General features: G+C 38.3%; 1 long non-coding RNA gene across 1 annotated transcript in view; it reads left to right on the top strand.

Moving 5' to 3' along the window:
- Positions 1-25975, top strand: part of LOC125134063 (uncharacterized) — a 79928-nt gene that overhangs the window by 1207 nt on the left and 52746 nt on the right. Inside the window, exon 2 of the long non-coding RNA XR_007136552.1 lies at positions 14703-14803. This is a non-coding gene — a long non-coding RNA (uncharacterized LOC125134063). The remainder of the gene's footprint in view (positions 1-14702; positions 14804-25975) is intronic.

Below are 25975 nucleotides of genomic sequence, written 5' to 3'. Positions count from 1 at the left end.
TAGATTGGTAAAAGAACTGACACTAAATAAAAGCATGGCTATGCCCTGGCAGGTTTTCTGAGAGGAGTAAGTAAAATCATTATAATGTAAGTGGTTATAGAAACTTGTTTATTCACATCTGCATGTGAGACCCTGGGCTGATCTCTTCAGCTACAATGCTGTGTAGAAACACATGGCCTCCCTTTCCTGGAGCTGACATTATGGTAAGTGACATGGCAGAAAGAAAATGATGATGTGATAGAGTGATATGGTGATCTGGAATGGCTCTTGACAGATGATAGTGCCAAAGCATGAAAGTTGAGAAAAATTTGCTGTATGAAGGGTAGAATGTGGTAAGAAGAGGGAATAGCAACTGTCAAGGTCCTGAAATGAGGAGATGAGTTGTCATAGAGTTTACAAGTGGAAACAAGAGAGGTAAACACATATTGTGGGTTGAATTGTGTTCTTCCGAAATTCCTCAGACTTTTGTCTCAGAACAAGGCTGTATTTGCAAACAGGATCTGAAAAAGGTGATTAAGTTAAAATGAGCCCCTTGGTCCTAATCCAGTTTGACTGACGTCCTTATAAGAAGAAATGTCAACACACAGGCAGACACCAGGAATGCACATGCCTGGAGGAAAGGCCATTTGAAGAAACAGTGAGAAGGCAGTCATTTTACAGCCAAGGAAAGAGGCCTCAGGAGAAACCAAACCTGCCTACACCTTCACCTTGAACTTCTAGCCTCTAGAACTGTGAGGAAATTAAGTTTTGTGGTTTAAGCCACCCAGTCATACTCTTTTGTTATGGCAGCCCTAGCAACCTAATATGACACAAAAGTAGCTATAGATTACAGCTGTAGTAAGAGCCCTTTATGAAAAGCATGGGGTCATGAGAGGGCATAGCATAGCACCTAAACCATTCTTGACGGGAATAGGGAAGGACTCTTAAAGGTGTGACAGTTAAGGAGTTCCTGCTGTGGTGTAGGGGTCAAGGAATGGGCGTTGTTTCCCAGGCAGTGTGGGTTTAATCCCCAGCCTCGTGCAGTGGGTTAAGGGTCCAGCTTTGTTCCAGCTATGGTGTAGCTTGCAGCTGTGGCTCAGATTCGGTCACTGGCCCAGAAACTTCTATATGTTGTGGGTGCAGCTGAAAAAGAGAAAAAAAAGGGGGTGACATTTAAGTAGAGATATGAAAGGGGGGAGTTAGCCTGGGGCAAAACTTTCCAGTCATTTAGTTTTGTGCTACCTTAACTCCCATTCATCCAACGAAAGTTTTCATCTTGCAAAACTGAAACTCTGCCTGTTGAACAATAACTTATCATTCCCTCCTCCCCTGGCAATCTCTGTTCTACTTTCTGCCTCTATGAATTTGATTTCTGTTCAGGATTTTGAAAGGAGTTCTGTGGGAGCAGAGGTGAAGAAGTGATCCATTCTGCCATCTGCATCCAGGAAACAGAGCTGACTCTGAACTAGATCTTCAGGGATAGCCATCCTGGGTTGTAAAACCCAAGGGGAAACAGTTCCTGACAGGAGTAAGAGCAAATGTACACCAACTAAGGATACTAGAAGTCCCACATCTTCCCTTTGGACCTCTGTTGTTACCAGTTTGCTTGTATACTGGATTCTGATTCATTTTCCTAAAACACCTGCTTCATCATGGTAACTCTCCTTCTCCACAATTTACTGTGACTATTATTGTCTGAGGGATAAAGGTCAAATTCATCAACCTTCAAAATTATACATTTTTAAATTAGAAACGATTTATGAGTAATAATGTAGGGGTTTTTGTTTGTTTGTTTCTGGCTTTTTAGGGCTGCTCCCACAGATGTGGAGGTTCCTAGGCTAGGGGTTGAACTGGAGCTACAGCTACTGGCCTATACCACAGCCACGGCAACTTGGGATCCAAGCCGCATCTGTGACGTGTACCATGGCTCATGGCAACGCCGGATCCTTAACACACTGAACGAGGCCAGAGACTGAACCTGCATCCTCATGGATACTGGTTGGATTCATTACCACTGAGCCATGATGGGAACTCCTGTAGTTTAATTTGGAGTTAAACTCCCAGACGGGGAAGATATCCCCTTGATCTCTCTATGCTATTGAATTATAGTATACAGAAGATACACAGCCAAGGAAACATCGTTTTGGGGCAAGAGATTGTTTTATAAGTCTTAACACAATTCTGAATGTTTTCTTAATGGAATTTGTTGGAAGTCTCAAAACCTCTAGTTTCTTCCAATTGCTAGATTCCTCAAGAAAAGTTCCCCTTGGTCTCTTCACTCTTATAACTAATCATGTCTGAGATTGTGCAGCCTAGTACAGTAAGCCTAATCATATGTTGCTACTGAGCATTTGAAATGTGGCTAATGTGACTAAGTAATAGAATATTTAAATTTAATTAAATTTGAAAACTAGCAGTTTCAAGTATTTTTCTGTTATACACATTTTATTGTTTTTGGAGGACTGCATTTCACTTTAACGTTTGAAAATTTAGCGTTTGCATTTAGATGGGCTGTGAATATAAAATATATACCACATTTCAAATACTTGATACGAAGAAAAGTAAAAATATTAGTTTTTCTTCTTCTTTTTTTTTTTAATTGCTTTTTAGGGCTGCAGTGGCAGCATATGGAAATTCCCAGGCTAGGTGTAGAATCAGAGCTACAACTTCTGGCCTACACCACAGCCGCAGCAAGGCAGGATTTGAGCCAAGTCTGCGACCTACCCCACAGCTCTCGGCAATGCCGGATCCCTGACCCACTGAGCATGGCCAGGAACTGAACCCACATCCTCATGGATACTAGTCGGATTCATTTCTGCTGAGCCACGATGGGAACTCTCAAAATATTAATATTTTTCGTGTTGGTTATATGTTGAAATAATAGTTTGGATGTAATGGTATAAATAAAACCTAGCATTAAGATTTCATGTTTCTCCTTTTTTTTTAAAATGAGGCTGCTAGCAAATTTAAAAATTATATATATATCTTCCATTTCTTTTTCTTCTTTTTCTTTCTCCCCCTCTTTCTCTCTCTCCTTTCTTTCTTTTCCTTTATCTGTTGGCTTTCGTTTTTTTACTTTGCAAGTACCAGAAATCGATGATGGCTTTTTTTTTTTTTAAGCTTTTTGGTGCTGCATCCATAGCATATGAAAGTTACCAGGCTAGGGTTTGAATTGGAGCTGCAGCTGCCAGCCTATGCCACAGCCACTGCAATGCCAGATCTGAGCCATGTCTGTGACCTACCCCTCAGTTCATGGCAATACCTGATCCTTAATCCACTGAGGGAGGCCAGGGATGGAACATGAATCCTCATGGGTACTAGTTGGGTTCGCAGCCCACTGAGCCACAATGGGAACGCCAAGGAGATTAATTCTTCAAAGAGAGATTTTTTTTTTTGGGGGGGTCTTTTTAGGGCTGAACCCAGAGCATATGGAGATTCCCAGGCCTGAGGGTCTAACTTGGAGCTGTAGCTGCTGGCCTAAGCCACAGCCACAGCAATGCCAGATTTGAGCCACATCTGCGACCTACACCACAGCTCACGGCAACACCAGATCCTTAACCCACTGAGTGAGGCCAGGAATCAAACCTGTATCCTCATGGATACTAGTCAGATTCATTTCCGCTGAGCCAGGACAGGAACTCTGAGAAACTGATTTTTATGACACAAAGAAGAGGATAATTATAGCTGGAAGAACAGTGCCAAGGTCAGGTATCTAAGGAAAGAATAGAGTTCTGTTGACACAGCCATGGAGGGCACATAAAGAGCAGCATTTGGGAAACCTCACATCCAGCAAGACAAAATGTGCTCCCTTTTATTGCTCCCTAATTTCGTATGGTAAACAAGTATTTATTGACTGTTATATGCAGATTGTGACTCTAGGTCAACCAGTCTAAAAATGTAAGCAGTGTAATACATCCCTTCTGACCTTATATTCAGTTACTTATCAGGTTATCTTGGTTAAATCAGAACTTAGTGCTGGAATTGTCCTTACAGACCATCCAGGTAAGTAATTCCTAAACATTAGTCAGTGGTTATGACAGAATGACCAGAGGAAATTAAACACATCAAAAGCAAGAATTGTTTCTGATTCCTGGATGATTCTGATAATCCCATCAGTATTTGGAAACTACTGAGCTATATGCATCTCCCACTTCTATAAAGCACATTGCTTTAACTCAGTCAGAATTTAGGTGTGTGAACTTTCCATTCAGCTTTCTTTTTATCATCACTCCTTTCATACTTTCTTTTTGTTGCCATGAGTCTATCTCTGGCTAAATCTTGTTACTTTATGACTAAGAGTCATAGACTCCTAGTTTTTCTGCCTTCTGCCTTTTTCATTCTTTAACACATATTTTTAAGAATCTCTTATGTTCCTAGCCCTTTGTTCAGTGTTGGGAAACTACCCTTCCCCTGATAGTATGCCACAGACAAGGAAACAGGTCTTAAATGCTGTTGTAGAGGTAAGACTTACTGGCAGGGAACCTAATCTAGATATGAAGACCTTGGAAAGACTTACTTGGGGAAGTGACACCTAAAATGAGACCTCAGGATGAGTTAAGAGTATGCCAGGGAAAAAGGGAAAGGGACAGGAGGAACGAAGGAATGTTTCAATTGGAAAGGTGTTTGAATGATATCTATTGTGTAAGTGACACGTCTGGAGAGGCAAGTTAGGGCCAGATCCTAAAGACCGTATGTTAAGTGGGTAGGATTTTTATTTTATGTATTTATTTTTTTAATGATTTTATTTTTTCCATTATAGTTAATTTACAGTGTTCTTTCAATTTCTATTGTATAGCAGTGACCCAGTCATATTATATGTATATATTCTTTTTCTTGGATTATCTTCCATCATGTTCCATCACAAGTGACTGGATATAGTTCCCTGTGCTATACAGCAGGATCTTGTTGCTTATCCACCCCTAATGCAGTGGTTTGCATCCCAGTCCATCCCACTCCCTCCCCTTTGGCAACCATAAGTCTGTTCTCCAAGTCTATGAGTTTCTTTCTGTGGAAAGGTTCATTTGTGCTGTATATTAGATTCCAGATATGTGATACCATATGATATGTCTTTCTGACTTACTTAGTATGAAAATCTGTAATTCCATCCATGTTGCTGCAAATAGCATTATTTTGTTCTTTTTTATGGCTGAGTATTATTCCATTGTGCGTATATACCACATTTTCTTAATCCATTCATCTGTCAATGGACATTTAGGTTGTTGCCATGTCTTGGCTGTTGTGAATAGTGCTGTAATGAACATACGGGTGCATGTGTCTTTTTCAAGGAAAGCTTTGTCTGGATATATGCCCAAGAGTGGGATTGCTGAGTCATATGGTAGTTCTATATTTGGTTTTCTGAGGTACCTGCATACTGTTTTCCATAGGGGTTGTGCCAATTGAAATTCAAGAGGGTAGGATTTTTAAAGTTGCTGTGAAACTATTAAACTGTTTTAAGTAGGAGAATGGCATCATTTCAAAATTGGGAGTTCCCATCATGGTGCAACAGAAACGAATCTGACTAGGAACCATGAAGTTGTGGGTTCGACCCCTGGCCTCACTCAGTGGGTTAAGGATTCAGCATTGCCGTGAGCTGTGGTATAGGTCGCAGACCTGGCTCGGATCTGATGTTGCTGTGGCTGTGGTGCAAGCCAGCAGCAGCAACTCCAGTTCGACCCCTAGCCTGGGAACTGCCATATGCCGAGGCTATGGCCCTAAAAAGCAAAAAAAAAAAAAACCCAAAAAAACAAAAAAAACACCACAGTAGGATTGTGTTAATCTTAAGATTGCTCTGACTGCTAAAAGAAGTAATAAATGAATTCAGTACAGTTGCAGGATATAAAATTAACATACAGAAATCATTTGGGTTTTTACAGGCAAATAACAAACTATGAGAAAGAGAAATGAAAAAAAAAAACCAAAACAGTCCTATTTACAATTGCATCTAAAAGAAAAAATACTTAGGAATAAATTTAACCAAAGAAGTGGACCTGTGCTCTGAAAACTGTAAGACATTGATGAAAGACTGTGAAGACAGCACAAATGAATGGAAAGATATATTGTGCTCATGGATTAGGAAAATCAATAGGTTGCTTGTACATGTTGGCTGTTGTAAATAATGCTGCAGTGAACAAAGGGGTACAAGTATCTTTTTGAATTATATTTTCCCCAGATAAATACCCAGAGGTGGAAATGCCAGATCATATAATAGTTCTATTTTTGGTTTTTTGAGAAACCTCCAAAATGTTTTCCATAGTAGCTTATCTCACAGCTTTTTAGCCTTGTCCTGGGTGCCTCATTAGAGTCTCCTCTAGCCAAAATGATCTATTCACCATGCCTCCAAACATTCCATATTTACCCTCCATTTGAATATTCATACTGCCTTCTATTTCTGGAATGATGCCTGGAATAATGTTTTCTCTTTTTTCAGCTTTTCAAATCCTGCCTATCTCTCAGAACCCAATTCAAATTTCGTTTTCCTCTTACAGCAACCAAAAATGATGATTTCCTTTTTTGCTGAATGCTGATAGAGCTGTTTTACAGTTTCAGTGTTTAATTATACACTGCTTTTTATTGTCACCTAATATGACTGCAAGTGCAGGAGGGCAGTTCTGAGTTTTATAGTTACCTGAATCTTTCACAGCTTCAAGCGGTTCTTAGTTTACTCAATAAATACTTACTGAATGAATAAGTGAAAAACTGCTCTTTAAAATGGGTGAGACAGCATCTTTTAAAATTATTCACATTCTTTAATAACTTATAAGCCCCAGAATCCATAACCAATTTTATCTAGTGGAATTGACATTTAATTTTTTTTATTTTACAAAAGAAAGAAAAATGAAAGGCCAAAGATGTGGTAATGAAACCAGCTTATTTTCCTGTACTAATTCTATTCAAAATGTTCTGTTCAGTTAAAAGATATGATATCTTTGGACTTTCTGTGGAAGTTTCTAAAGAAGCCAGTTGCTATGGGGATTGTGAAGAGAAAAAATTAAAAAATATGATCAATTTATGCAAATGAAGCTACCATGTCTAAACCTGGAAGAGGTTTGTGAGGAATGGAGGAGGTTCTCGGAAAGAAGAACAAATGAATTGTTAGGGGGAACATGTTATGGTTGTGGAAGTTAAGACACAGCTAAAATGGATGTTTATTTTCTTCAAGGAGAAACTGTGTGTTTACTAGTAATAAGGAGGAACAAAAGAAAAGTTAAAATCAGAGGGCTGGAGAGATCAAATGGCTTTCTCCTTACCTACAACAGACAAGCACTTATAAAGAAAACTTACATATGAGTCAAAGCCAGTAGTGGAAAAGGAGGCTGCTGAGACTTTGAACCAAACCAAATCAGTGGCTTTCACTGTTTTATACCCCTCTACCACTCTTAAGTATATGAATGCTGCCATTATAGAAATAAAAAGTCCATTATTTTTCTTACAGGACAGTTATGTATTTGTAGCTATCCTCGTATTTATTATTTGTAGTCAGTTTTGTAGACATTACAATACATTTTGCCTTTGGAGAATTTTTTCCTGTTACAACTTTATGATAGAAACAAACAAGCAAAACCTCTGCTCTCTTAGATTACTACCTGTTTGCTGTGAGTATGCCTGAAGAATCAATGGCAGGTGGTGTAGGTTGATGGTGAAATTTTAATTCTGTTGCTGGTTCTGAGTCCTTCTTTGGTGTTCTTGCCACAGTTGGAAATTCCTGGCCTAGAAGACATGGACAAGCCAGGGCAGGGTTTGTCCTGACAAAACTGAACAATTAAAAGAAAGAAATGAGGGTTTTCTTTTTGAAGTCCTGTAAGGTATAAAAGGAAAAGAGAACAAGCAATACAGTTTGATGATAGAAGAAAAGACTCAAGTAGATATTAGATTCCTTTGATTAAAAAATTCCATTTTTCAAATTACAGTGTATTACAAAATAATATATTTTATTGTATCCAATACAAAAATATAGAATTGTGCTAAGTAGAGAAATGAAAATCTTACCTGCTTCAGGTCCCCAACTCCCCATTCCTCAGAAGCAACTTCTTTAAAATCCTTGGCTTTAAAAGTTTGCAATAGAAAAATACTCTTTAAATAAATTTTATGTCTGTTGAGTTGTTTTAAGAAATGTATCTGTTTCTGATATTAAGAAGGTATTGCAAAAATGTCATAATCTCTTTTCTTTCTTAAATAGTTTTTGTCTGTTTCTTTGTTCTTGTTTTTCTGGTTTATGAAAAAGTTTGTCCATGACTTACTACCACCATTAGGTGGCAGCCTAAATTGCAACCCCTTAAGCCGTCAGTTCATCCATGGCGTTGAGCTATATGAAATTCATCTGACAAGTGACAACTTTGAGCAGATGTTTTTAAAGGGAGAGTTGAATAAATTTTTCCTCTTGTTCCTAATGAGAGAGAGAGAAAGAAAGAGGAGGGGGGAGAGGCTCCTGCCCATTTACTCTCAACCACTCAAGAGCCTCTGAACCCTCTTAACTCTGTGAAGATCAAATAAGATAACAACATACATGAAAACACCTTACCAAATATACAGTTATGCAGATGCGAAAGATGGTTATTATTACAGTGTGGATGCAGGTTGCTTTTGGATGCTTTTTAAATGGAGTTGTCCCTGTGAATTAAAAAAAAATGAACCTAAATCTGTAAAAACTATTGCATATATTTATTTATTTTTAAAAAATTCTCTTAAAACCAAATCTAAGTAAAATTTCATCATACTTCTGGACTGGCAGGAATTAAATTTAAATACTTATTAGTGCTCTCCTGTCCCAAACATTGTGCAAAGATTCAGGATCTTGAACAAGGCCAAACCATAGTGAAGATCATGGCTCTGGTTATTGATCATTGGATCTCCCTGGTTAATATGAAGATGGTCATTGGCCAGCTGTCTTGGTCCTGTGGGATTCTGCTGCTCCACCATTTCCGGTCCCTGCTTGGTGTTCAGGAATCACTGAAAGGACTGAGGGCCAAGCACTCAACCTCTCTGGGTGCACTACACAGATACCCACTTGTCTTGCAATGTTCTGTGTCTCCCTGGAGTTTCTGAATCTTGACCTCTTTCCAATATTGAGAAACCTTTTCTCTTCCCTTTTGCTGTTGTAGAAGGTAGTCCAGCTCTCCCATCTACCTCTAGTCCACATGGACATACCTCTTCAGTGAGTGCAGACATTTATTTACAAGAGTCAGGAAGAGCTGTAGAACCCAAGCAGCTTATGTTCTGTGCCCTTTAAGATATTAAGGCTTTTGGTGCATTCTTGGAACTATTGAGGTGTACATAGAGCAAAAGAAAAACCAAGGATTCAAAAATTTATTTTACCTGGTGGTATGCAGATGTTTTCTCCTGGCTTCAGTGGGGCAGTTTTGATGAGTGCACTCCAGGTGGTGTGTGTCCTTTTATCTGCGTGAACAGAGCACACAACATTATCTTCTTTATTTTTTTGGGGTGTACATAGACTAAAGAACTGTTTTTCTTTTTTCATCCAGCTGCTGCAATTTCAGTACAAGAGAAAAAGGAAAGCACTTCTTCATTAACTCTAAAAAGCAACAGTAGTTTATAATTTACACTTACGATAAATACTCCTTTAACATTAGTGATCATTGCTTTTCTGAGCTGGTTATTGTATTTGGATCTTTATAGCAACATTCAAACTATGAGGAAGCTAAGTTGTTTTTTATTTGTGTTGCTTAGGAGTGGGTGTTGGGAACCATTAGTTTTGTTGATTAAGTTATCTAATCAGAAATTAATTGCTGTAAGTTAAATGCATAGCTGTTTGGAATTTAGTAGCTAAAATTTTAAGGATAGAAAATGTTAAGATTTTTTTAATATGAAAATTTAAAAAATATTCAAAAGTACAAAGATAAGTCTAATTGGCACTCGTATACTTACCAACCAGTTTAAGTATGAGCCCATTGCCTGTTTTGTTTTATTTTTGTCCCCTCAGTCTCCTTCTCTCCTTTCCTCTTCCAGTTATTTTGAAGCCAATCCCAGCTGTCATATAATTTATCCGTAAATATTGCAGTGGGTATCTTGAAATGGTAAAGGGCTTAAAAAATTAGTATAATCACAATTTTTCACAGTTCTGTTGTCACTCTTAAAAGTTAATGATGAAAGAACACTTTATATTCTTATTCTCATCATTTATCTTGTCTCCTTATTTAAAATTTAATATTGAATTTATGTCAATAGGAGTTCCCGTTGTGGCTCAATGGGTTAAGAAACCAACCATTATCATGAGGATGTAGGTTTGATCCCTGGCCACAGGCTACTACAGGTTGTGGTATAGGTTGCAGATGTGGTTTGGATTCTGCATTGCTGTGACTGTGGTGTAGACTGGCAGCTGCATCTCTGATTCGATCCCTAGTCTGGGAACTTCCACATGCTGCAGGTGTGGCCCTAAAAATAAATAAATAAATAAATAACGTCAATGGCATAAATTTTCACGTACTAATGTATACTGAAGAATATTGTGGATATGTTAAGTGAAAAAAATAGAATAATTTTTATAACATTCAATTTATATTTTAAAAGATTATAAAAATGACATATATTTCTGTTTAAACATATAAAAGGATAGAAACATACCTCAAAGCAAGAATAGTTGTTACTTTTAAAGTAAGAATAATCACAGTTGTTATTGGAGATGTATATAGGACTCTCACTTTTAACTTGTTCTTTAGTATTTTTAATTTTATAAAATGTATGTGTATTACTTTTGGAATAAGGCTTTCCAAAAATAATTCATGAAAGGAAGAACTTAAATGATGTCAGAGTGAGAAACATTCTCAGATCAGGATGTCCTGTCCAAATATTGTCCCTCAGTTGGATAATCTTACTCCTGAGAGCAGCAGCTGGCATGCATACAGTGTTAGCCATGTGCCAGACACTTTGACAGATGCATTCAATCTGATTACTTGTTTCTCACCCTAACCCTTACAGGTGGGTACTCCCATTTTATAGACTAAGAAACATGGTATGGAGCAGTTAAATAGCTTGCCAGAGTTTGGTAGAGGTTGCCCAGGCTTGGAAGTGAGGTGCTGGGACTCCCCTGCTCATACACCACACTCACCATTCCACTTCACTTGGATCTGAAGGTCTCACTGTTACAGAATGAGTTTTGTTATTTCAGTTCATACTTCTTTGACTCTTTTATTGCTTAATGTCCACATTAGCTTTAACTATTTTACTGCATTTTCTTTTCTTTTACTATAGACTCTAGTAGCTCAGGCAAGACACAGGAGTAATTCTTCTCATTTTCCCTCTTATCTATAGAATCTGACTGGCCTGAAGGACTAAGGGGAGGAACAATCCCCCCAAAATTTCATGCTTTTCTGATATGAGAAAAATTTAAATAACAGGCAGGTGGTTCTTGTCATAAAGCTCTTCTTAATTTACCTATTCCATAAGCATAGGACAAAGAGATTACAAGTGTATGGGAATAGAAGTGCCTAGCATTTTTATTTGGGATACATTTCAGGTCACAGATGTAAACAAGCTATAACTATCTTTTTAAAAACGTTGTTGTGGATTGGTCCTTGTGTAATGTAGCTCATTTATGTTTCACAACTTTACCTTGACCTTCACAATGCTTTGGGTGTTTTCAGGTCATTTTGTTGCTGTTGTTCAGGAATAATATATTAACTTTATTATTTAACATAAAAAATGCAATAGGAAAACAAAATAGCCTATATAACAAAGTACCTACAAACACATACTCTGATACTTAAATTATTTTTATATTCAAAGCATTATTGTATCACTTACCTCTTGGTGATACTTGAGACATTATTGAGTACCCTAAAGAAGACTCTAACTTAAAGAAAACTGATCCTTAGAAAAATTTGCTGAAATTACTCAAGCGGTTTTTTTTAAGAAGATGAGTGTTTTGAAACTTTCTATCCTTTGTACTCCTTGGCTCTATCCATCCCATCAGGGGGCCATGGGAGCTTCATGGATTTTGAGAAAAAGCCCCTGGCAGACAGTCTTCCAGAACTTAGACCACTTGATGTCCCTCTTTACACACCGTGAAAAAGTACAGCAAGTATGAACTACTTCACACACTGCAGGAAAATACTGTCCAATCCAGCTTGTTTTGTTTACCAAAGTAAGATACAAGACTTTAATCATTTAGATTTAAAATTTCACTCTTCAGATAAGCTGAATAGTAGGTCATTCTAGTGGGCAGTTCACAGTGTTTGGTGAAATAAGTTTAACATTCATTCTTCTGCACATGTGTGGCTCTACCCTATGTCTCTGGACACTTGAAACATATTTTGAGGAATCTTACAAATACATATAATTATGTTTGGTGAGATGGTTTAAAATAATTCAATTCTCACTCCTTTAAAAAGTCCAGACAGGAGGAGGATTTTTTGTTCTGAAGGGGGAAGAGTTTTCCACTGCTTAGTGTCAAGAAATGTTGTACATGCTTTGAAAGATCTTTAGTTAATTCAGAAGCCACACTGTAGGAAACCCAGTTCTGTAACCTGCCGTCTAAGTGGATTTCACATGAGTGTCTGGGGCAATTCATAAATTTAGGTCTGGCCAACTGCAACTTTATTCCTCCAAGATGTATTTTTCTTGTGACTTAAACACCATGGTTGGCTTTTTACTATGTCTTACTCTGGATTATCTTGCAGTTGTTGCTAGAAAGTGAGTGTCCAGACATGGGTATCTGATTTTGTGATTAATGTAACTGTAATATAAAGCATTTGGCAAAGGAAGATTCTGTAAGGTCATGGCTTTCATGGTATTTTAAGTGTCAGGGCTGGAAATTCTCTTAAAGATCTCTACTCACCTCTTTAACTTATTTAGGAAACTGCAGCTCCAACAAAGTTAAGCAACTAGTGGCAATTCTAGGACTAGAGAGGTCATATTGAACCATGGTTAAGTGTTTTGGCTCTGAAGTCCTATAGTCTGCTTCTGCCACTTAGCAGCTGTGTGACCTTGGGCCAGTTCTGTCACCTCTCTGTGCCTCAGTTTCCACCTTTGAAAATGGGATAATCATAGTACATAGTTTGTAGGGCTGTGATTAAGATTGCATAAATGAGTATGAGTTAAACATTTAGCCAGTTCCTGGTACATAGTGAGTACTGAATAAATGCTGTTAGAATGCATGATTCTTACCTCTCAGTTGATTGCATTATAGTTGTGCTTCTTTGTCACTTCTGACATCCCTTAAATACATTTAGTATAGCTTTAAAATATTTTATTAGTGTTATTTCTCATTAGAATTGATTAAATCTTTTAAAAAAGAACATATATTTCACAAGTATCATAACTTTTTTTCCATGTGAGAGATGGCCATGTAATAAATGAAGAATTTGGAAATAAATGAAAAAATTAAATGATGTGTGTTTAAGTATATTCTGATAGTACTTTGTATTATAAATTACTTTTTAATGCACCCACAATTCCTAATTTATATAAACAATTGACCACTTTATTGGCTCATTAGATAAAATGAGCCCAACTAACCAACCCAAACTTATTACAAATGCACATCTGGAATGTGAAACTGTTACAGGAAGTTCTTTGGAACTGAAATTTCCAGTAAAGAGAGTCCTTGATTTTTCAATAAAAAAGGAAATATCTGTTCTAAGTCCATGTAGATAGTATGGATTTAGCAATGGTTTGTTCTTCAATTATAATCACTTACTGCCTTTTAAAGAGAGATTCATGTGTTTGCAGCTTTTTATGAAGACCTACTGCTATAGTAAAAATGGTTAATCTTCTATCTTTGATACTGTCCCCCAGTTAAACTGTTGGTGTTAGCTCTATGCTTTAGCCATGTGTAGTGAGTTAAGATCAATTTCTATTCTTATTAGCTGTTTGTGGGAGACACTTTAGGCTGCCTATCTCTGTAACCTTGTTTCTTGCTAGTAAGATCCTACTTTTCCTCAAATATTGGGTGACCATATGCATTAGGGGAAGTTGGAATTCCCCTCAGCTTTGAGTAGTCTAAACCAAATATTCTGATTCTAATTATTACATGGGATTAGACGTGGGTTTGTGATGTACTTTTGGCCAATGCATGCTGAGAGTGGAGCCTTTGGGGAGGAGGGTGCTTCTGGATAAAAGTTACGCATAGAAGGAAGCACGTATGCCTCTGATGGTTGTCATCTTTATAGGGTTCCTGGAATTGCAGAAGGTGTTTTAGGAACTTGAGAAGGACCAGCCTCAGGGGACAAGCCAACATGCTTACATTGGCAGAGTAGACAGATAGAAAGGGCCTGAGTCTTTTTTCTCTCTCTCTCTCTTTTTTTTTCTTTTTTCTTTTTTCTTTTTTTTTAGGGCCTCACCTATGGCATATGGATGTTCTCAGGTTAGGGCTTGAATCAGAGCTGCAGCTGCTGGCCTATGCTGCACGTGCAGCAGTGCTGGAGCTGAGCAAAATCTGTGACCTACACAGCAGCTTGCTACAGTGCCGGATTCCTGACCCACTCAGCAAGGCCAGGGATCAAACCTGCATTGTCATGGATACTAGATGAGTTCTTAGCTGGCTAAGCCACAGCAGGAACTCCTGGGGCCTTCTTGATGTTGGTGAATTACCCACTGAACTCACCCTGGAGCTACTCTATCTCTGGACCTCTTGTTTTGTGATATAATGAAAGTCATTGTTTGAGCCAATTTTAGTCAGTCATCTACTATTTTCAGTGTAAACATGCTAACTGATACAGTGTAAAGTCATGTAAGTATAATTCTGATATCTATGTATTCTTTGATTGTAGTTGCCAGAATGAACTCAAGTGGGAAAATGGCTCAGCAGGACCAGGCATACATAGCACAGACCACTTCTGTAGTTTCACTTGCCATTGACCTCTAGATAATTGTAAGTATTTACATTTGTATTAACCAGTGACATTTCTTTATACCTCGAGTTAGTGTTTTAGGCATAATCATGTGGATATTAAATTATAAAATTATTAACCTCATGGGGGCCCATTTTTGCTGCAATTTCCTTTCCTCTCTTACTTTCTTTGGGTACCATCATCATTCCAGGGCCAACCTGAATGTGAGATTACTTCAGTCAGTGTAAGGAATGATGTAGACCTTTTGTTACATGAACATGGCCATATCCTTTGAACTGACGTACTGTTTTCATAACAAAAATGCTTAATTTAGATATCTTAAAGTTAACTTTCCTCCTTTTTTAAAAAAGTCTTAAGCACAGAATCATGCACTAGCAACTGTAAATTGAGAAGCCTGACATACCTGAATTGGGATTAGTGTTGTGATACATGAAACAAAAAATAACTTGACATATATCTCAGATATATTTAATTTTTCTGCTAGATGACTATTAGACATAGATGTTAATTGATTGATGTAAATCACCAGCATTGCAATTTATAGGAGCCGTATAAAATAAATACAGTTGGATAATGATCACGTCTATAGGGAGTTCTTACCACCTTTGGGAAATCTTCCTCAATTAATTTCATTCCTGAATAAGACTCTTCATTTTGGCTCCTATCCCTTTACACACTCTTACTGTTGTAGTTATTGACAGAATAGCATCCTCCTGTACTATGTGAGTAACTCTTAAGGTGGTTTAATCAAGACATTTCTTACTGGACCCATTAGCCTCCAGACCACGGGTGAAGACGATGGGGGGTTTCAGTTAAGGGTGACAGTGTGTTTTCATGTATTTTATCAGTCATCTCAGCAAAGCAAACTGTGAGTGAGCTGCACAGATGGCGCATGGGACCTATTCAGAGAGACCCTTAGGAAAGTCCCCAGGTGAAACCTGGATCCTTGGCATTGCTGTGTAGTGATTTCTTATTTCTTTGTTAAATAGACTAATAGATTACGATCATCATTCTTAATCAAAGAACTAAACTCCTATTCCCTTTTCTAGTTAGGCTTCTATATGTTTTCAATGAGATAAAAAAGAAACATCTGCATAAAGCTTAAGAAATAATCTGCATCTGCTTAAAGCCTATTAATTGAGAACATTTGCTTGCCAGCACTTTTCCCTTCCATGTAAGGCCAAACAAATATGTGAAGGATGTCACTGTGTGTTTCCAATTTCTCTCCAAGTAAAACCTTTTTCAGGACTTGGTCTACTTTGTGGGAAACCTTCCTCAATTCAGTCCTTACAGAAACTCACCTGTAGGGGTGAAACATCTTTTCCTTCTCTGCTTCACTCTCTAATTGAGCATTGCCAGCTTTGGGTGATTAGATTTTTTTCACTTTTAGGCAGAATGCTGAAAGTGGTATGGATAATATTGAGATATTGTTTGGCAGGAAATCATTTGAAATCATTTGACAGGAAGTAAAAAGCATGTGAGTATCTTCTGGCATCCTGAAATACTCTCTCCATCTTGATATAAAGAATTAAAGTACAGTTAATGCTAGAGATGAGAGACATCTCTGATTTTGGAGTATATTGGAACAGGCACTAAAAAATCTGTCTTTGATGACATTCATGAGGCCCACAACCTCAGATTAGTGTTGACTCACTAGCTCTTTTGGGAAATAAGAATGTGAATATTTGTTGAGGCCCAAAGGTTTATGTAGCTGCTGTGTTAGAATCTATAAGTTTGACGGCTTTTTGTTGCATCCTACACAAAGTGAAATAATAAAGTCTTTTTGAAAATTTTCGTATGTCTGATTTGTACTAAGGAATGCCAAGAAAACTGCACAGACACAGTGGTCACTAGGTCAGCCCCTCTGTCCTTTGAGAGAAACTTCTTCAAGTGCTGAAGACTTTCAAGTTCTGTGTTTGACTTCAGTAAGGGAGGTGAAATTCCAATGTAGGGACACATAAAGCCTCCTCTATTTCTGTAATAGATAACATTCATTTGCATATTTCAGAGTATTCTTACATATTTTACAAGTGTTTTTGGTCCAGTTTCTACTCTATAACATAAGCCCCTTTTTAGAACAGATATTTGGTATCTGATTCTGTTGTATTCTTGCACATGAAAAACACTGAGAAATGCAGGGATTCAGTAAATCCTGATAACTTGCCAGTTTTAACTAGTAGGTAAGATACTTCCTTAAAGGTTACAAAAAACTTTCACAATTAGCGGGAGTGGTCTTAAACTTTTTTTCTTAAGAAATACCTTTACGGAAGGATGTCTAAACATTTTAGCTGTCTTGGTAGCATTCTTCCTATGATTTCCACTTCTTAAAAAAGTTAACACAGGAGTTTCTGTTATGGCTCAGTGGTTAACCAATCTGACTAGTATCCATGACTTGGGTTCAATCCCTGGCCTTACCCAGTGGGTTAAGGATCTGGTGTTGCCATGAGCTGTGGTGTAAGTCAAAGACGTGGCTTGGATCCCATATTGCTGTGGCTGTGGTGTAGGCCAGCAGCTGCAGGTCCAATTCAACCCCTAGCCTGGGAACCTCTATATGCCACTGGTGCAGCCCTAAAGAGACTAAGGACAAAAACAGACAAATGAAAACATATAAAAAAGAAATTTAAAAAAAGGTAACCACACATAACTTAAGTACTTTAGCTACTGTCATCATCTAGTCTATTAAGCACATAATTGTCCAATATACCTTTTCTTTTATACATCTCAGTGGACTCTATCTTACTTCCTGTTTTGTTTTTTAGGCTCTCTTTGTTGTTAGTTTAGATGCCAGTTTTCCTGCCCAGTCAAGTAAGATGTAATGTATAGCATGGAGACCAGGTCTTTGGGGCATCAGGACTTCTCTTTCTCCTGGGTTCATTTGATCCATTATTTGCCTTGATTTCTAGATTCCACACCTGACGTACAATTATCATTTAATGGCAGCAGTGAAGCCTATAGTCTCAAAGAGATTCAGGTACTCAAAACTGCAGCTGAAGGAAGAAGCAAACGTACCAAAATAGATATATCTGCCTTGGTTAATGAAGATCACAGAAGGAAATACTTTTTTCCCTGTCTGTGGAAGTGCTTGGGTTTTTAGTACTGATGCTATTAATCAGTCTGTCCTAGAACAGAAACAGTTGCAAATATGTAATATAGAGTATCCATGGGATAGAAAACAAACCTTTAAGCCAGTGTTTTGCCCCCCCCCCCCCCCCCGAAGTTGGAAAATGTTGCCAGCCTGTTTTTGATGTAATTGAAAATGTTTAGAAGCTTTCCTGGAAGCTGATTAATATATCAAAATCAAAAAAAGCAATTTTGAGTCTAATTTTGTTTGTTTACTGTGTAATACAGGATTCTTGGCTTTGAAATTTTGCCATGCAGGGTGAAAAATGACTGTCAGTGTGAAACAAAGTAGTCTATTGACAAGAACATTGTGTCTAATAGAGAACAGCTGATACTAGGCCCTCTGTATGGTATCTGGAATTGCACTGTCTTAATTAGTCTGATTGATCCTTGTGGGTGAAGGAGAGAGTTCAGATTTGGCCAAGAGTGCGGGTGAGGGTTCTTGTGCTGCACACACCTCTTGGTGCAGGAATCCCAGGGTAGGCAGTTGGTGGGGAGGCACTCTTGGTCCAAGCTGGAGGAACCAAGTTAGATTGGGACTTGATAAGCTGCACAAACTAGAGCAGGCACACAAAGGTGGAAGTGCTATCAGCAGGGAAGGATTAGGAGGGCTTGGAGTTTTACTACGCCCCAAGAAGCTTTTCCAAGGCCTTTATGATTTTCTCAACCTAAATGAATTGAAATAGTTACTTATATTTTAGTTCTCAGCTTTGGAAGAAGAGGCCATTTTTAAAGAAAACTTGCTTTGATAGAAAAAAAATTGAGTGAACTCTATCCCAAAGTTTCTGTATATTTGTTTAAAAGTTTAGTACTCAGGAGTTCCCATTATGGCTCAGAGGGTTACAAACCCAACTAGTATCCATGGAGATGCAGGTTCAATCCCTGGCTTCGCGCAATAGGTTAAGGATCTGGCATTGCTGTGAGCTGTGGTGTAGGTCTCAGATGCAGCTCGAATCTAGTGTTGCCGTGGCTGTGGTGTAGCTAGCAGCTGTAGCTCTGATTCAACCTCTAACCTGGGAAATTTCCATGTGCCACTAGTGCAGCCCAAAAAAGCAAAAAAAAAAAAAAAAAAAAGAGTGCTCAAAGAGAAAATGCCTTCCCTAGAGTGATTTTATAAATTTCCTTTTCTGGGAAAATCCCAATTTCAAATATTTTCCCTATTTCAGTCTTTGTCTCAAACTCAAAATTTTGGTTCTAATAGTATATCTGCTGGACTGTTTCAAACCCAGAAGCTACACAATAGTCTTTCAGGACCACAGGTCTTGGTTTGGAGTTCAGAAAATAATGTTACTGTAAGTAGGGAGTGATATAACAAAGAAACACAAAATCAACTAAAGTTCACACCGCTTTGGGTAGATACTAAAATATCGGGGCCAGGTTGTCATGTAGCCTCTGCTTGAATATCTCCTCTGATAGACTGGGGGTTCATAGCTCAGAAGACAGCTAATTGTTAATAAGTTTTATATCTCTTGCCAAATCTATTTCATCAGGATCAGAAGACTGTCTTCTGTTTGTTGGGATGGTCCTTCAGATGGGCAGCTGGCTACTTTATCCCCATGAGTCTCCTCTCCCAGGCCAAGCATCATGAAGCCCTTTAATCCTTTTGCTTATAATGAGATTTTCACTGTTCTAGGGGCCTTAACACTCTATTTTGGCTGTAGTTTTCCTGGTCGAGCTTCTGAAGAAAAGAACTGAATCCCTTCTCCCTGTTGAAGGTCTTTGATAATACAGTTTAATATAATTTTAGTTCATTGGACAACTGCACCTTAATTTTGATTTGTACTGAGCTTGTGGTAAATGGATACCTCTTTGTCCCTTTCAAATTAATGGGTACCTCCCCTGTTACTTTCTCCCCACACCATGTGCCTATGCATTTGATTCTTAAAATTGGTGTATGGTACTTTACCCTCTACCTAATATATATGTTATTTTAACTCCGACCTGCCATTCAAATGTGTCAAACTCTTGTAAAATCTTGATTTTTAAATCTAATGTACTGGCTTTCCTGCCAGCTGCAAATTTAAGTAGATTTCCTATGTAAGTGGTAGTATTGTGTTAATCATAGTATTGTGAAAAAGCTTGCACTTTACAGTGAGACAATCTTGGTTTTTAATCCTAGCCTTCTATATCTGCTGTCTGATGTTGGCTTAAGTTTCCCCAAACCCAGTTTTCTTATACCAAAATGAAGATGATAATAATTTCTACCTCTTAGGTTTGTTGTGTGCATTCACAATAATTTAAGTACCTAGCACTGAGTAGGTGGTAGTTTTGGTAGTAATAATAATGGCAAATGTTTTGGTGACATGGACTCAGAATCAATTCTTGTATTTTCTTTCTCCTTATCTCAAAGTTAATATTTTAGATAGGGTTAAGGACAGATCCTTAGAGCTTCTTGAGACCATTCCTTGGTTGGCATTCATTAATTAGACAAATATTATTGAGAAATAAATATTGATTGAACACAGGTCTGTTTCAGTACTATGCAGAGATTAGGGTTATAGAGGTTAAAACAACAACAACAACAACAAAAAACAGCAAAATCCCTGTCCTCATGGAGCTGACCTTTAAAAGGTCAGGGCTACTATATAATGTAGTGACATCATTCACATAGAGTTTTTGGGGTCTGCAAGAGGAGATAGATGTACATACAGACAGACATACACACATCTCATAGCATGTATAATACAATGTCAGACAGTGGTAAGAGCTAGAATACATAATGAGACATCAGCTAATTGCAAGAACTCTGTAGAACAATAAAATAAGGTACTCAGGATGTGATAGGGAGCAGATGCTATCTTAGATGATTAGAGAAGACCTCTCTAAGGTGGAGACATTGGGGAGAGTCCTGTTGGAGGAAGGCAGTGAGGTATGCAACTCTCTGGAGGGAAAAGTTCTAGTCAGAAGGCTATTGATTCATAAATTCAAGTGTTTTTGGTATGAATGATCAACTAGACATTTATTTTCTTAAAACAAGGTCTTACCCATAAGGTGCCAAGAATTTTAAGAGACTCAGTAAATATTCTTGCTCTACTTAATATAAACGACAGATTGGTCTGAGCTCGTCTGGGGGCTTTGGAGAGGCACGAGATTTGTATTCCCTTGTTCATATGAAGGCTTTTCTCTCTCTGGAGTTTCTCTCTGAGAAAATACACAGCTTCATGGAATGTAAAGCAAAGGGGACTCCAACAGACAGCCAGATCACCTGAATCAACCCTGGTCACCCATAGGGTTATAGGAGCCTTAGCTAGCTTACTCTCACATCCCTCGTGGTGTGGATGGCATTCCCACTTTGACTAAAAAGTCAAAAAAAAAAAAAAAAAAAAAGGAGCATGCAGCATGTTTATTAGTTTTCCCTAGTAAGTTTGTCCTGTTTTCTAGTGATTACTACTTCCTTTCCTAAGGGAACACAAGTTGTCCATCTAATTATTTTAGAATATTACCATGTTTCAAATTCAGTCCTGTGTATCTGTACATTATGGAATACACCTTTTTTTTCACCTTGTGTTGAAAAATTGGAATACCATTGCCCCAGTACCTTTTCTGTTCTCTGTTATCCCTTAAAGATTACTGACAATGATGCTTAGATTACATCTGCAAAGTCTCTCCATACTCTGGGATGCAGTTTGTTTAGGCCAGGGGACTTGAACTCATTTAAAACAGCAAGATGATCTCTTGCTATATCACCTTACTTATCTCATACTTCAATTCCTTCTAAACTACATTTATTCAACCCTCCTGAGTTTAAAGATTATTCTCCTTGATAAAGAAGGTGGAAATACAACAGCAGTTGAGATATATGACTTTCCCTTTGTTGTCTGTTAATGTTATATCATGTGCCCCAAGCAGTGTGTGTTTCTTAGGTTCATCCTTTTTTACCATGATTGTAGCTGATAAGGGGTGTATATGTTTCTGAGTCTGTGGATGAAAGGCTTAAGTATATTTCACATAAATGTTTTTCATTACAGTGTATTGAGGGATTAACTCCTCTTTCATGTTCTTTCTTTCTTTTTTTTAAAATCATGTTCTTTCAGTGCAGTACTCCTGTGCACAGTTTCTCTTGTTTTAGCGTGCACTTATGAGTGAAGGCTCTGGAACCACACAAATCTAAGGGCAAACCCTGACTGTTCTACTTCCTAGAGCGATGAAGCCATGGCCAGGCTATTTAACCTCTCTGAACCTGATTTGCCTCACCTGTAAAATAGAGGTAATAATGCTTACCTCCTAGGACTCAATGATTTAATACACATAACGGGCATAGGATAGTGTTTGGCACATAGTAAGTGCTTATCACCACCACCATCACCACCACCGTCATTTCCAATGTATTCCTATCATCTTTCAAATATATTTTTAAAAGTCTGGCCTCATCAGAGAGCTTCCTGGTCAGCCACAGTTTGTCTTGTGGTTAGGGCTCATTATGTTCAATTTTTATATCTTGTATTTCTGTGTATACCATCCCAGACAGTGAGAATTTATATAAATGATGATGTGGGGTTCTCTAAGACCATGAATCATCAAAGAAAATTTAAATTACATTTAGCGTACTAATGGCATTAGCAAAATAAATGGATGAATGAATGAGTGAATGAATGAATGAATTTTCTTTTTAGGACTGCACCTGTGGAACATGGAAGTTCCTAGACTAGGGGTTGAATTGGAGCTGCAGCTGCCAGCCTATGCCATAGCCACAGCAATGCCAGATTTGAGCTGTGTCTGTGACCTACACCACAGCTCACAGCAACATCGGATTCTTAACCTACTGAGTGAAGTCAGGGATCGAACCCGCATCCTCATGGATACTAGTCAGGTTTGTAACCTGCTGAGCCACAATGGGAACTCTAAATGGATGAATTTTTTATAAAGACTGTCATTTGAGTCTGGTTTGAAATTTTAAAAAAGGACTTTCTTCCTAGTCAAGGAGTCTAGGTAACCAGTACACCTATTTACAAGCCTTTTGGTTTGAAATTTAAAAGAAGAACTTTCTTCCTAATCAGGGAGTCTAGGTAACCAGTACACCTATTTCCAAGCCTTCTGGCTTAGTCTGAATACTAAAGGAAAACTTATCTTGGTCCCAGATGAGGCCAAACAAATCCATAACACCTCATGGGAATCCTAAAATATTGTTTCATAACAGCATGAAATGGTAAACTTGGAATTACCATGGGAATCCTGAGCTCTCAGACCTTTGGACCATGCTAGGGACTTGGGTGGAAGCTTTGATAGAATTTGATTAGTTGCCGTATGGAAGCACTTTGCATTCCCCTGCCTTTATGTTTTCTTGACGGATTTCCTTTGCATACCAGTCATCACGTTTCTGACATTTTCTGATAGGAGAAAGAACTAAACCTACTTAACTCAGACTTTTCTTTCTTGGAGGTCTCCATTCTATAGGATACTGACGTGTTGGAAACTTAGAGAAGCAGCCCCTGCCTGAGTGGGGAGGGTTCTGTGGTAGTGTGGTGATGCCTGTGATGGGTGGGTAAATCTGCCTAATTGGGAAGTAGTATTAGTGCGTCCTTCTGTGCCCAAACATCAAGCCAAATTCTCAAGTCAGCTTTATCAGTAAGAATGATAAAGCTCAAGCTTTGATCTCTATTTGTCTTCTTTGTCTTATTTTTCAATATATTCTTAACTTGAGAGCTTGATATCATTTATTGATCCTTTCATACCTCAAATGATGCAAACAGTAAGAGTAAAGGTAAGCAGTATTTATTACCTCCTTTCTTTACATGTAACCAAGATATGAACCAAGACTGTCTTTAAGCAGCCCATGCAAAAATGACCCAATTGACTTTTCCCTGGGAAGACCTACCCTTATTTCTACCTTTCATCAGGGTCATACAGACAAATAAATCTAGAAACTTGTGATGAAAAAGGAGCTCTTGGCAACACCTAGGCAGAGGGAAAACCTAGATTGAGCTGATTGGAAAATGACTTTCAGAGCCTGAGTGGGAGGCTCTTTTTTTTTAGAATAGGAGGTAATGGAGTGTCACTGTCCTGGGGAAAAGGGAAAGTTTGAGTACCATCAAGGTCAGAGGTCATGTAGAGGCACAAAAACTGACTTTGGAAGTTTCTTAATATTGTCTGTACAAAAATCCATGCAGTGCCTGGATACATTTTTAGTGTCCCCTTAACAAATGCATACCAAGCTTCATCCTTGCTGAGCTAGAGAGAGTTACAGAGTAGACTGGAGAGTAGAGGTAAAGCAAAAGGTGGCTTGGCTATATAGGAAATTGGATGGATGTGAAGAACCCAAGAAGTAGGGCGGGTTTAAAAACTGGTTAATGAGCATAATTCAAGCAGGTTGACTAGAAGAGCAAACTATGGAAGGGCCATGCAGGACCTTCCAGGGGTAGGAGGAAATGACCAGAGGGGAAATTAAGAGTTCTTCAAATGAAGAATCAAGCACTCTGGTGAACCGCAAAGTTAATTCTAGGAAAGCAGGAAGTTATTGAGCATTCTTGAGGATTGGAATGAGATTGTTTCTCCGAGAGGCCAGATACCAGACTTGGATCTAAATCCAAAATTCCTGAACTCTTTATTTTTTTTTAATTTTTTTTTAATTTTTAAAAGTACCCAAGGGGAAGTTTGATGTGCCTATTTTGATTTTGTTTGGTTTATTTATTTTTATTTTTTTATTTTTAAAAATTTTTTCCCACTGTACAGCATGGGGATCAAGTTATCCTTACATGTATGCATTTTTTCCTTCACCCTTTGTTCTGTTGCAATATGGTATCTAGACATAGTTCTCAATGCTACTCAGGAGGATCTCCTTGTAAATCTATTCTAAGTTGTATCTGATAATCCCAAGCTCCCGATCCCCCCCACTCCCTTCTTCTCCCGTCTGGCAGCCTCAAGTCTGTTTTCCAAGTCCATGATTTTCTTTTCTGTGGAGATGTTCATTTGTGCTGGATATTAGATTCCAGTTATAAGTGATATCATATGGCATTTGTCTTTGTCTTTCTGACTCATTTCACTCAGTATGAGAGTCTCTAGTTCCATCCATGTTGCTGCAAATGGCATTATGTCATTCTTTTTTATGGCTGAGTAGTAGTCCATTGTGTATATATACCACATCTTCTGAATCCAATCATCTGTTGATGGACATTTGGGTTGTTTCCATGTCCTGGCTGTTGTGAATAGTGCTGCAATGAACATGCGGGTGCACGTGTCTCTTTTAAGTAGAGTTTTGTCTGGATAGATGCCCAAGAGTGGGATTGCGGGGTCATATGGAAGTTCTATGTATAGATTTCTAAGGTATCTCCAAACTGTTCTCCATAGTGGCTGTACCAGTTTACATTCCCACCAACAGTGTAGGAGGGTTCCCTTTTCTCCACAACCCCTCCAGCACTTCTGAACTCTTTTTTGATCAATTGCTCTATGCCCATGACTGTGCTGTGAACTGGTTAAAAAAAAGCAGTGATCCAATATGACCTAATTCTTGTGCTTATGGGGCTTACATTCTGGTGAGAGGTAGGGCCAATTAAAAAGTTGCAAGTCCTCCATGGCACAGGGTGTCATGACATCACAGAAGCTATACCTGATCCGGTAGCTGGGAGGTAGGTTAGGAAAATTTGGAGAAAGTTTTGTCTAAGCTGAAACCTGAGAAACAGGTCAGAGATAGGTAATCAAGGAAGAGCATTTAAGGCAAAATGTGTAGGAGAGAGCAATGCCTGGGGATGAGTGAGGAGGAGCTTCAGAGTTAGGCACTCAGAAAGCTGCAAGGGGGTCCACATCATTCTCCAGGTACTTTTTATAAATGGTCACTTTGCCTGAGGTTTGAGTCTGCAGAAAAATTTAAAATGGGCCTTGGCAAGGTCACCAGATGGAGAGTGTCCTTTGGTGTCTGTTCCTTGGGATAGGGCAATAAAAAGTGGCATTGATTGGGGCTGCAGGCAAGTAGAGTGGATGTTGTCAAGATTCTCTGGATGCTGAGGCAATGGGCAGAGGGACAGCATGCCACTAAGTCCAGAATAAAGAATTGTACTGCATAGGAAATTGAACCTTGTGCATGGCCAGAAAAAAAAAGACAATTTAGTTTTATATGTTACATTTTAATAATAGTCATT

Source organism: Phacochoerus africanus, chromosome 8, assembly GCF_016906955.1.
Source record: "Phacochoerus africanus isolate WHEZ1 chromosome 8, ROS_Pafr_v1, whole genome shotgun sequence".
Lineage (NCBI taxonomy): Eukaryota > Metazoa > Chordata > Mammalia > Artiodactyla > Suidae > Phacochoerus > Phacochoerus africanus.
Note: the sequence above shows the minus strand (reverse complement) of the source record. Positions and strands in the feature narration are given on the sequence as shown.